The sequence below is a fragment of the Natator depressus genome, chromosome 8 (genome assembly GCF_965152275.1).
Source record: "Natator depressus isolate rNatDep1 chromosome 8, rNatDep2.hap1, whole genome shotgun sequence".
Classification (NCBI taxonomy): Eukaryota; Metazoa; Chordata; order Testudines; family Cheloniidae; genus Natator; species Natator depressus.
The window spans coordinates 83,805,861-83,817,123 of NC_134241.1; positions in this window are offsets into that span (position 1 = coordinate 83,805,861).

Genomic DNA, 11,263 nt, shown 5'->3' on the forward strand with positions numbered 1-11,263 from the left:
AAATATTATCGTTCTAATATCGCATTACACTACATGGCACAGTTTGGCTTGTGCATTCGAGTGGTGCCTGTCCACCATTATAATCAAGGTTTTGGTAACATTTCAATTCTAAACTGCTAGCCTTTTAGGGGTTATGCCTAGGCCATGAAAATTCATTTCAGGCTGCTCCTTGACTCCAAGTCTCTGCCTGTAAATGAACTTTTTTTAAAATCAAATTTGAAGCAAAATACATTCAGCCATTTCTAAGCAACAGGGATAGAAGAAAAAAGTAAGTATTTGTGGCTTCCGATGCATTTATATGCTCATATAACTCAAAAGTGGTTGCGGGTTTAGCTAAATTGGCTTCAGAGTTCATATGGGCCCTAACAAGAATAGATTATAATGTCCTTGGTTGGGTCAGGTATGGGAGCATTTGTAATATGGGTTTACACTTACAATATGAAAGCTTCCAGATCACTGAAGAGTGAGTGCCTGCATATGCTTTGGGTCTGATTCTGCCGTTCTTAATCAAGCAAACCTCTTGAGATCTCGATCCCACAAACGCTTACGTGCATGGGTAACTTCACACACGAGAAGTCCTGTTCAACTTAACTGGACTACTCACATGTGTAAAGTGTGTTGCAGGCTCAGGCCCTTTGTTCCTACTCCTGGTGTTGCAGGCCATTTATCCACAGCAGTGTGAGTTTAGAACTGGAATGTCAGCATTATATTTTACAAAGTCTATAACCCAACCTTATTTAAACTTTACACTTGGAATTAAAGTCCACATTAAATATTTTCATGGTTTTTTTTTAACAAGCAAACACAAAAAGCAGTTCTCTTAAAAATACATTCTGCTTGATGGAGGCTAAAAGGTGGCAGCTGTGCAAAAGTAGTGGACCCTAAATCGCAGAGCAAAAATGAGTGGGGAAAGCTCTGATTGCTCCTAGTACAGTAGTGAATATGCGCTCTCAACCACAAATCAAGAAAGCTTAAAAAAAAAAAAAGAAAGACTCAATCAAGGCAATAATGGCCTCCACTTCACAATCAGACAAGTGCTTCTACTTCAGAAATCCTACCATTTCTGGTTGATTGCTAACCCTGGCCTCACTTCTAATCTAAAGGGCGAGTAATAATTTGGAAAAGGAATTATAACAACTTCCCAACAATTTGGCAAATTGTTATTATTTTAAGGGGGTGTTGTGAAGCAGTTGCTGTTTGTCAGATATTTTTTCCCTGGTGCTCTACCCTTTCCACCAGATTGATTACCATTGAAGTCATACTAGAAGGAAAAGTAATGTTTGATGAAAATATATAAAAAGACAATGAGCTTTAGCATGTTATATGAGCTTCAGCATGTTAAAAGTTTCTAGGAAGGCCCAGAAAGAGATCTGTTGCAAGAACTGAACATTCATACTGTTACTTATTAATTATTGGTGTTTATTTATACTGTAGCAGCATGCTAGGAACTTTCCAAACAAAAAGTATGGTCTGTGCTCCAAGAAGCTTGTGCAAGGACAGTTCTTTCTTTTGTGGAAATATCCTCTAAAGCGTTTAATTTGGGGATACATTCTGCTCCTTTGAGTGAAAGTTTTTATACATTCTTTATATTCTGAAAATTGATATAGTTAGTTCTGGCTGTGGGTGGGGTTTCTATAATCAGCTATCTGCCTAGCCTGCTTAAATATGATTGTGTTTTGAATCTATTATTTCTTTATGACCTAGGCTGCCTGGTATTTTCTTTACCTGGAATGGTATTGATCATTTTACTGATAATGTGTCCCTATAGGAAATACATTATGTATTTATCTGAGTTTCTAATATCCTAATGATACCCGTTTGAGTCACAAATAAATATACTCAAGCCATACAACATACTCAGTATATATTCAAAAATTCTCTGCAAATCATTTCCATTGTGATTTGTGCAGACACTTTCTGGATTTTTGTGTGTGTAGAAAACAGGCTCAAGATTATGAAAAAAAATGTCATCCAATCATTGATCCGAGTGCTTCAGGGAGTGTCACAGTCTCTCAGGATATCAGTGTAAGATTTTTGCAATTTAGAATTCTGACTCCCAGTTGAAAATATTTTAAAACTCACGCAGTTGGTCACTGAACAAAGATCAGTTGTGACTTGTGGCAAATCTACCTGGGCTAGATAGTAATGTACAAAACATGTCAGTGTTTTGGTAATAGCAGGCATTTCTGCTCAAATCACCACTTATTTTAGTGATCCGTGGACAAAATGAGAGTCCATAATTTCCCTTGGATAAAAGAGAATTCCATGATAGAACAATGATGGAACTTCTTCAGAGAAAGAAAGAGCAGAGAGTACATATTGGAGGATGACAAAATTTCAGTGACTGATGAGATAAACATGGCAGCTTTCATATGACCTTAAATAACTTACCTTTACAACACAAACCAGAGATGCAGGATCTAAACCTGACTATTTATCTGTAAACAATAAATACAATTTGGAAAGAGAGCTTCCCGCTATATTTCATTGGGTGATTGAATATATGAATTAGCTTATGGAAGACAGAAAAATAACACTCAAATCAAAATAACTACTTGGAATGTGTTTTATTAAATAAAGAGTTCATCTAATATTACCATAGATTATTATGGATTTTGAAAGCGCATTCTTGAATTTGAACATTCATATCCAGATAACAAGGAATAATGAAATGAAAATAGCCATATATAACTGTGAATGTATTAGGTTGGGTCACACTGTGATTCCATATGCCACTAACCATAACATGTATGAACATACATTGCAGAAGTGTTAATATGCTCTCAAATTCTGGTCTACTATTCCTGTCACTAACATGGCTAATATGGGTACAGGAAACGTGCAAGAACTATCATTGTACAAGAAATTCTACAGTGTCACATTATTTGTCTCACCAGTGCTAACATGTAACACCCTTCTATAAGATTAGAATTTTGCAGTAGTGAAGAGCAAAATACATTTCAATCTCTATGAAAGAGAAGAAAATTTGGTCCAAAATATGCAACTGAGAGACTTTGTGCTTCGGAGGATAATAATCAGATATACAAACTCTGGTATCACTTCATTTGTAAGTGTCTCTTGATTTTTGCCAGTGCAGTTATGCAAGAAATATTTAAATCAGCAGATTAAAATACAAGTAATACTCTTTTATAACACTCAGATATCTAATTGATCACAGACAGAAAAACCTTGTATAAAGTAATGGGATCCATTTACAGCTCTATTAGTGGAAAATTAGTGGTCAGGTCAGTTTTTCCAGTACAGCTGTTTTCTAGGAAATGCTGTACTCTCTTAATGTTTAGTATTTCACAGCATGACTGCAAGCTTAAATGACCCCTAGTGTCAGAAAACAGCATGCTTAAGACAAATCACAAGAACTGTTTTTCTCTTTTGAACATAGTAGTGAGAGTAAAAATTACTCTGAACCACATTAACAGTCAGGAATAAGAGTAACCTGCTAACTGCTTCATTGTTGTTGTGTTTTTTAAGGAAAAAAATGGAAGGAGAAAAAAACCTCTTTGGTTGTTATAATGAAAGAAAACAGTCATCCATTTGTCTGTCTTGAGACATCACTACCTCTTTTGGGTAAAAGGTGCCCTTTCTCTAAATTATCTTAAATAAGTAATCGCTTCACAAATCCATATGGTACACATACATTTTGTAGCAAGATGAGACAAGGGATATCATACTATTAGAATTGTCAAGGTTGGGAGCTCTGTAAGGGATAGTAGGAAATTGAAAACTATCTCATGGTAAACCCGCTTACAGAATTAAAGTAATTCTAGTGTAAGGTATCAAATGAGTAAAAATTCCTGTTGGTGAGCTGCAAATTCTAAATGGCTCAATTTAAAGTTCCAGTATAGTTTATGGAATGAAATAATTATGTACGAGATTTGGGTTTATATTTTTTGTATTAAAATTACATGGAAAATAAATATCTTTTAAATTTTCTTAACTGGACATGTGTTTCTGTATTTTACCCAAGGAACTCTGAGACGTGAAATAAAATGAATGTCCTAGATTGTAATGTGCAAACTGCAGGCTAGAACACATCCTTCAGCAGAATATCCCAAAAACTCAGAGCTCACACTTTGTCGAGTTTCTGAGGAATTGTGCTAGTGAGACATCAGGGTTTTTGTCCCCTTGGAAAGGAAGCAGTGGGCTTGACCTAAAGAAATTATTGAATATACAGCAAAAGTGTAGAATGTTCCCAAGGAAACCACTTCTTGTGGGAAAAGTCCCATGAAATTTAATAGCAAACATTAAGCTTTCTATGGGTATTTGACTATTAAAAATAAGTTTTTTCTAGATATCAATTGTGGAAAGACTAAAATAAATAGGACAGTTGAGCCCCTCTCAGTACCAATTAGAGCAGTCCTCTGAGTTCCTTACTGTATGCCCAGCTACCTATGGTCCTGTGGGACTCGCAGTAGTTTGCAAATCCTTAGGAGACAGGATCACCTCAGCCACACCCCCTCCTACTCCAGAATGCCTGACAACATCCTGTGTCTTGTGGCTGTTTTGTGGTCACTTTGTACTGGCATAGCTGCCACAAAGTTGCCTTGTTTAGGGTGACCAGATGTCCCGATTTTTATAGGGACAGTCCTGATATTTGAGGCTTTTTCTTATATAGGCTCCTATTACCTCCCTCCCACACCTCCTGTCCCAATTTTTCACACTTGCTATCTGGTCACCCTACCACAAGGTAGCCATGAATTGGGCCCTTGGAAAGGATATAAGACTTTTTCGAGAAATGTCTATATAACACTATGGGATTGAAATTCTATAGGATTTTTTCATAAGGGAGAGAGGGTGGAGGGAGAAGGGAATGACTGTGAGTCTATTGACCTCACACTAGTGTAGAACAGAGAAGGAGGCTGCTTATATTATTGGGGTACATAGGGTACACAGAGTCAACATTAAGTCACATACATATTTGTAGCATATTTTCTGTTTTCTTTTGGAGATGCTGCTGCATAGAATGGCTGTCTTTCAATTCCAGTCCCAAAGCCTAAGGAGCCCTGACCAGTTAAGAGTTTCTGGGGACAGGCTCCTGTGGCTAGAGATAGGAAAGGACAAAACCTTTTAGTCTTTTCTTCCATCCTTATGTGCTTAGAGGACCATTTTTAGTTTGTCTCTGTGCGCCTTTCATTCCCTCACTCTCAAAGCCATAAGATGACTGTTGTATTGCAGGTACAAAGGGTGTAATTTTTAGTGGGTCATAACTCAGTCAAATAAAAAAACCATTTTCACTCAAAGGTACTTTTCACTGGAGAGCTATTTCCAGGACAGATTTTCAACTCTATCCAAAGCCATTTCACTACTGAAAGGTCATTATTTTATAAAATGGGGAAAGTGTATTTTTGTCATTCACCTCCTACTCAAAATACAGCAGAACCATTTTTGGTCAGCCTTTCCAAAAATTTGCCTTTGGGGAGAGACAAAGGCCTTTATGCACTTTCTTAACTTTATAACATGAATAATTCTGAATTTTCGCTTGAAAGGTGAAATTTTATTAAGTCCTGAGTGACTAAAATAAATTAGAATAAAAACAGACCTTCCTTATACTGGTGACTACAGCTCCTATATACTTATTAAAAAGTAGACTTTAGATTTCTATTTGAATGCCATATATGTAAAGAATAGAAAAGCCTATTCTCATTATATGCTTATAGGGATGGAACCTCATTGGTGTAAATTGTCACAAAACCATTGACTTCAATCGAAGGCTCTGTAGTGGAAAAGTACGTTATATATTGATGATCTTATACTAATATTGCAACACAGCTTCTTTCATGTAAATCTTTCAGATATTTTTCCATTCTTCAACTGGCACATTTGTATGTTCATGTGATGAAGTGCTGGAATTGGAATGTCAGTTACCAACAGTTAAACTGTCTTAATTTTTAGTCTTCAGGACTTAGTTAAAAAAAAGCATAATTATAATAGTTATAAAAATATAATTACTGCCACTTTTTGATGAAAAGATCTATGTTCATGTCAGTAGAAACTCAATCAGCTGTCAGGAAAATACACTTTTTTCCCCCATTGGATGATGCAGAAGCTAACAGCAAAGCAAGTATTTACAGTATAAAATAGTGTCAGAAGTAGCATATTTTGTGTATCTGTCCCAATCAGTTACAGTAAGTAAACAGCACCAGAATGAAATTATGCATCTGATTTTATTCTGCATATTGGGATTTGCTTTTCTTCGCTCTGCTTTGAAAACAGAATATACTATTACTTTAACTTACAGGAATTTGTGTGTTGATATCCCACAAGAGTTAGTGCAGTTGAGACAGTAATTCCTACAGGGTTTTTTGTTAAAATGTATTTAAACAGATGGAATGGGTATCTGGGAGAATTTTTCACCATTTTGCAAGCCAAAAATTGTTCACTTTTCTGCCTGAGTCTGATGTTTTATTTTTGTAATCAAATACACTTTCAATTAATACCCTTTAAAAAGGTACAAGAAGCTGCACTGGAATTATTTTCAGCTCCTGGAAAACAAGACAAAAGTTAGACTCTTCTTCTTTAATATCATGTTATATAAAACTAAATTTTGCATTACATCAGTGATTGTATATTTCCAGCAGCAAACCCTGCTGGAGACCTTCCAAAAATATAATGTATGATATATTTAATAGCAGTAAATAATTTTTATGATCAACACTAAATTTTAAATGATTATTGCAGTGTTAAGAAAGACATAAATCCTGACAGAAACCCAAGCCAAAAATGCTTAATGCTTTATTAGGAGTGAAAATTGAGAACTGCTAAGATATCCTATAATTATTAGTATTTTAACCTCATTTTAAAATATTTATTTCATTTTAAATTAATTGCAATTAGCTTTTCAATTTCAGTAAACTGATTTACTTTTAATATTAAGACTAAAGTAGTAGAGGGGAGAGGAAACTGTCTTACTTATGTAAGGAAAACATTTGCACATGTGAGTACCTTTATTCACATGAAAAGTTCCTTTGGTGTTTATAACATTAATGAAGTTACTTGCATACATAAGGATTTGCAGGATTGGGCTCATATCATGCAATGTATTTTCAGGCAGAACTGGCAAGTGCTTTGGTTCTGATTTGAAAATTGATGGCATGATGTAACTTTTGATATGTGGGCTTAAAAGTTTCAGGCAACAGGCAGAAAATAAACTAGAGGAGGGGATAAATATGTCAACTCCCCCAAAACATATGTAAGTCATAAAGCAAATGCAACACTCATAGAAAACATTTATTTATTTTAACTAATCAAATATGCAAACTGGAAAGTACAAGATATTAGGCTGAAATTGTCCTTTGACTAAAAATTAGCTAGAAGTTTTTAAAAATAATAAAAATTTACCAATTTTAGGACTCTTTAGTTGCACATCAGGGACTTCCCTTCCTCCCCAGGGACCCTCAGACGATTTTCCTCCATAATCTATTCAGTTGCCTCAAACTACTTATAAGTCTGTTCACAGGGGTGTGTATGCAAAAGCTGGACAAACTGCATTCTAAATACAGCAGAAATTACTATACAAGTTGTCAATAAAATACAGCTCATCAAACCTCAACCTATTAGTGGAACTCCACTGAGGTTTGGGGTAACAGAATCCATTCCCCAATATGCAGGCAAACTATAGGCCTATAGTGCAGCCCTCCCAGACAGCAATTAGAATAGTGACCTCCGCCCCTCTCTGTCCCCTATGTGGTGGCAGATCTCCCAATATCCCCTCCTTTAGCTTGCCTCCATTCAAGCCCTCTGTGTTGGTGGGGGGGTTGCCCAAATCCCCGGACTAGATGCTCCATATGCATAACTGTATCAGGACTATAAATCATTCGGAGAGGTTTTTATGGGCCCTGTACATGGGGTAAATGTCATCTCAAGAGAATTTGTAAAGACAAAAGAGCTTTGTAAAAATAGTGCAAGATTTTGGACAACGGCTAACATACCAACCCAAATCCTGCTCTCATTCACAACCCTGCACCCTGCTTTAAACTAGCTGTCTTTGTAGGGTCTTCTTATAGGATGTTTCCAACAGACTGGAATAATTGGGTTCCAGACGTGTACACTTGAGAGGGTAAAATATGGCTAAACCTCACCAAGCTCCGGGCAGTTATATAGAATAGATTTTTCAGAATAGCTTATTTGAGAGGAACATAGATTGTACCACACTGATCTCTGAACACCAATCGCTTTTTGTAAAAGCCTTCAAAGCACCGTACTAACTACACTAAAGTGTTGAGGTTGCGCTGTTACTGTAGTGCCTATACCATTTAGAAATGAAAGTAATGAAAACAGTATTTTTCTCAGCAATAAAATAGTTGTGTGGAATACTTCATTGCTCTAAAAGCATTTACCTTCCTCCTCTTAACAAATGTACACAGGCTGAAGTACTTCTAATGTACAATATATAACATGAAAACTCTTTTAAGTGTATGTTTCTAATACAAACACCCTGCATGACTGCGCAGTTATGAGCAAAGACTTGTAACTCACAAGATACACTGCATTTTGCAAATAGCCCCTCAAGGATTCTCAGGTGTATGCCAATCTTTGGGCTAGGGATTAAAGTCTGATATGGGTTAGTTGTATCCCATCTTTTTCAGTTCTTTATTTTGTCTTTCAAATAGTACTGCAAGAAGGTGATATTTGTACAAAATGTCTGTTTTAAAGCACGTGGAAACTCTGCATGTTCACTGACTGGATACACCCAAACTGACTAGATGGCATTTTAGGTTTTTCATTTTAGAAATTTCATTTAATTCAGAAAGTGGTCATGGTTTTCACAACATTCTGAATAAACCGAGTGCAAGGCCATTTTCCAAAGACCTTTTTTTTTTTTAAAAAAAAGGAAAAAAAACAAACATGTTTAGGCACAAATTAGCCACATAAGCAAATAAAACTTCATCTAAATCCTAAAGCTGAAACACTGTTCACTGTGTTGACTGTGTGTAGCACCCTACCACCTAGTGGCCTGTTGTATAAATCTAAATGTCGTGGTATGCAGTTTACCTAATCTCTCTACTGCAGATTTCTCTCCAGTCACCAGCTATGTGAATTCATGAACATATCCCATCTTATTGAAGCAGCTGTTTCTGCTAATTGCTAGAACATGCTGGACTGCATTTACCTCACTTCAAAGAAGAAATGCAGTTGTGCTGCAGCATGGAAAGAAAGATTTGTATAAATATTAGCATGTTGAATGCCTGAGGCAGAAGACAACTGATGCATAACTACTACATTGATAGAAGTGGCTTATCTAGCAAAAGAGTACTCTGTCCCCAGCACAGAAGATGCTGTAGGGGTGCTGTCCTACACTTGTTCTCTGTGGAGCTGCCGCCATCTCACCCCTGCCTCAACCCCCCAGCTGCAGTGATCTCTTGGGCTTTTGCCACCATTTCCACTCACACACAATATCCACTGTGGGGCTGCTGCCGCTCTTTTCCAGTGCAGTGGGATTTGTGGGGCTGCCACTCTTCTCCACATCCCTCCCTGGTGCAGTGGGTATGCCACTGCCCCTACCTCATTAGCAGCTCTCCCTCCCCACAAAAAAGAACAGGAGTACTTGTAGCACCTTAGAGACTAACAAATTTAGTTTTCTGGGACATACACTGCCCCACCCCCCTGCCACAATTGGCTCATGGAGCTGCTAGAACACACATCCATTCCCATCCGGGTAAAGTTTGAGGTGAACTGGAGCTGCCTGCTGAAGTCTGTACAGCTGCTAATAAATGAATATCAGTCCGGGTATACTTCCATGAACTTCAGTCTCTGGTGCTATTGTTCTGGGACCTCTCATAATTATGCAATGCCTTAAAGCAGTGGTTTTCAAACTGGGGTACATGAGCTCTTGTCAGGAAGTAGGCAAGAAAAATCCTGTAATGGTAGACAACACATTTTATTTAGCAAGACTTGGAAATCTACTCATAGGTATATTATGACCCTAGCTCAGATGAGGGTATGCGGTAGACTACATTATGTGGAAAGGGGTACACAGCCTAAAACGTGTGATAACCACTGCCTTAAAGAAATAATGAAAGCGATGCTCTGGGTCCTGTCAAATCTCTGATATCAAATCCTACCTGCCTAGTTTTCCCCCCAGAGGGAATGAAAACAGCAAAAAATCTATAGACCTTGCCAAAAAGGAGGTGCTATTTCTGCATGCAATCAACTTCTAAGGACAGCACTAAGCCAACTGACATCTCATCTGGTAGCCCCAAAGAATGATCAAGGGCAGTCCTCTTACAAGAAGGCTGGTAACTGGCTGGTTCGTCTTTTCCCCACTCCAGAAGCAGGTGGTGGACCAGCATTATTTTTAGTGACTGGACATTGGGTTTATATAATGCACAGTGTGGAGCTGAGTAAAGTTTAGTTAGAGAAGCACAAACAGATACAAAGGCCCATAGCTATTTTTCTTGGCATTCCTGATACTGGAAACACACCCCAACAGACTTATTTTTAAATCTATTAAAAGATCCCCTACATTTCCCCCCAGACCGATCCCTCATATAACAAATTTCAGTTAGAAGCACACTTTTCCAGTAGAATTAAAATTCCCTGAAGACCCAGATTTATGTAACGGAAACGAGAACTCCTTAACTAGAGCACTACTATCAGAGCACTACTATCCCCAAAATAAACCATTTCCTTAGCACAGCTCTCCTGACATGGTAGTTAGAACCCATTGAATAAGTTTCATAACAGAAGAAATAACTCAGAATTCATTGTTTCTTCAATTATCAACTAATTCACTATAGCTTCATGAAAAACAAACCACTACTTTTTCCCCCCATGGTCAAACGTATAAGCATGTGAATTGTAGTAGCCCAAGAATCTCTATATTTTTATTTAAACATTAAGTATATATTAATAGCCTACATATAACTCAGAAAGTTCATTATTGTCAACTACAGCAGCCCCCAGGTTGCTTTAACTTGTGCCAAGGCAAATGCAGATCAGGAACTGCAAGACTCCCTGATAGCATCCTGCTTTGCTGCACCCAGCACTAAATAGGCTCCAACGGATTAAATTAATCTCTGGTGCTACTGGATTGATTTTAGTAATATACAAAAGCTTTTGCTCCAAGAAGAAACCTCCAGGAGAGTACTTATATCAATAGGAAGTGAAGAGGGAAGTACAAAAAACAAACACTTTAGTAGAGGTAGTGTTTTCAAATGCATAGACTTAGTCTTGTGTTTGGTATTTAAATAAGGAAAATACATACAGTAAATCAATCTTTTATTATAGAGACATATCAAACACGGTT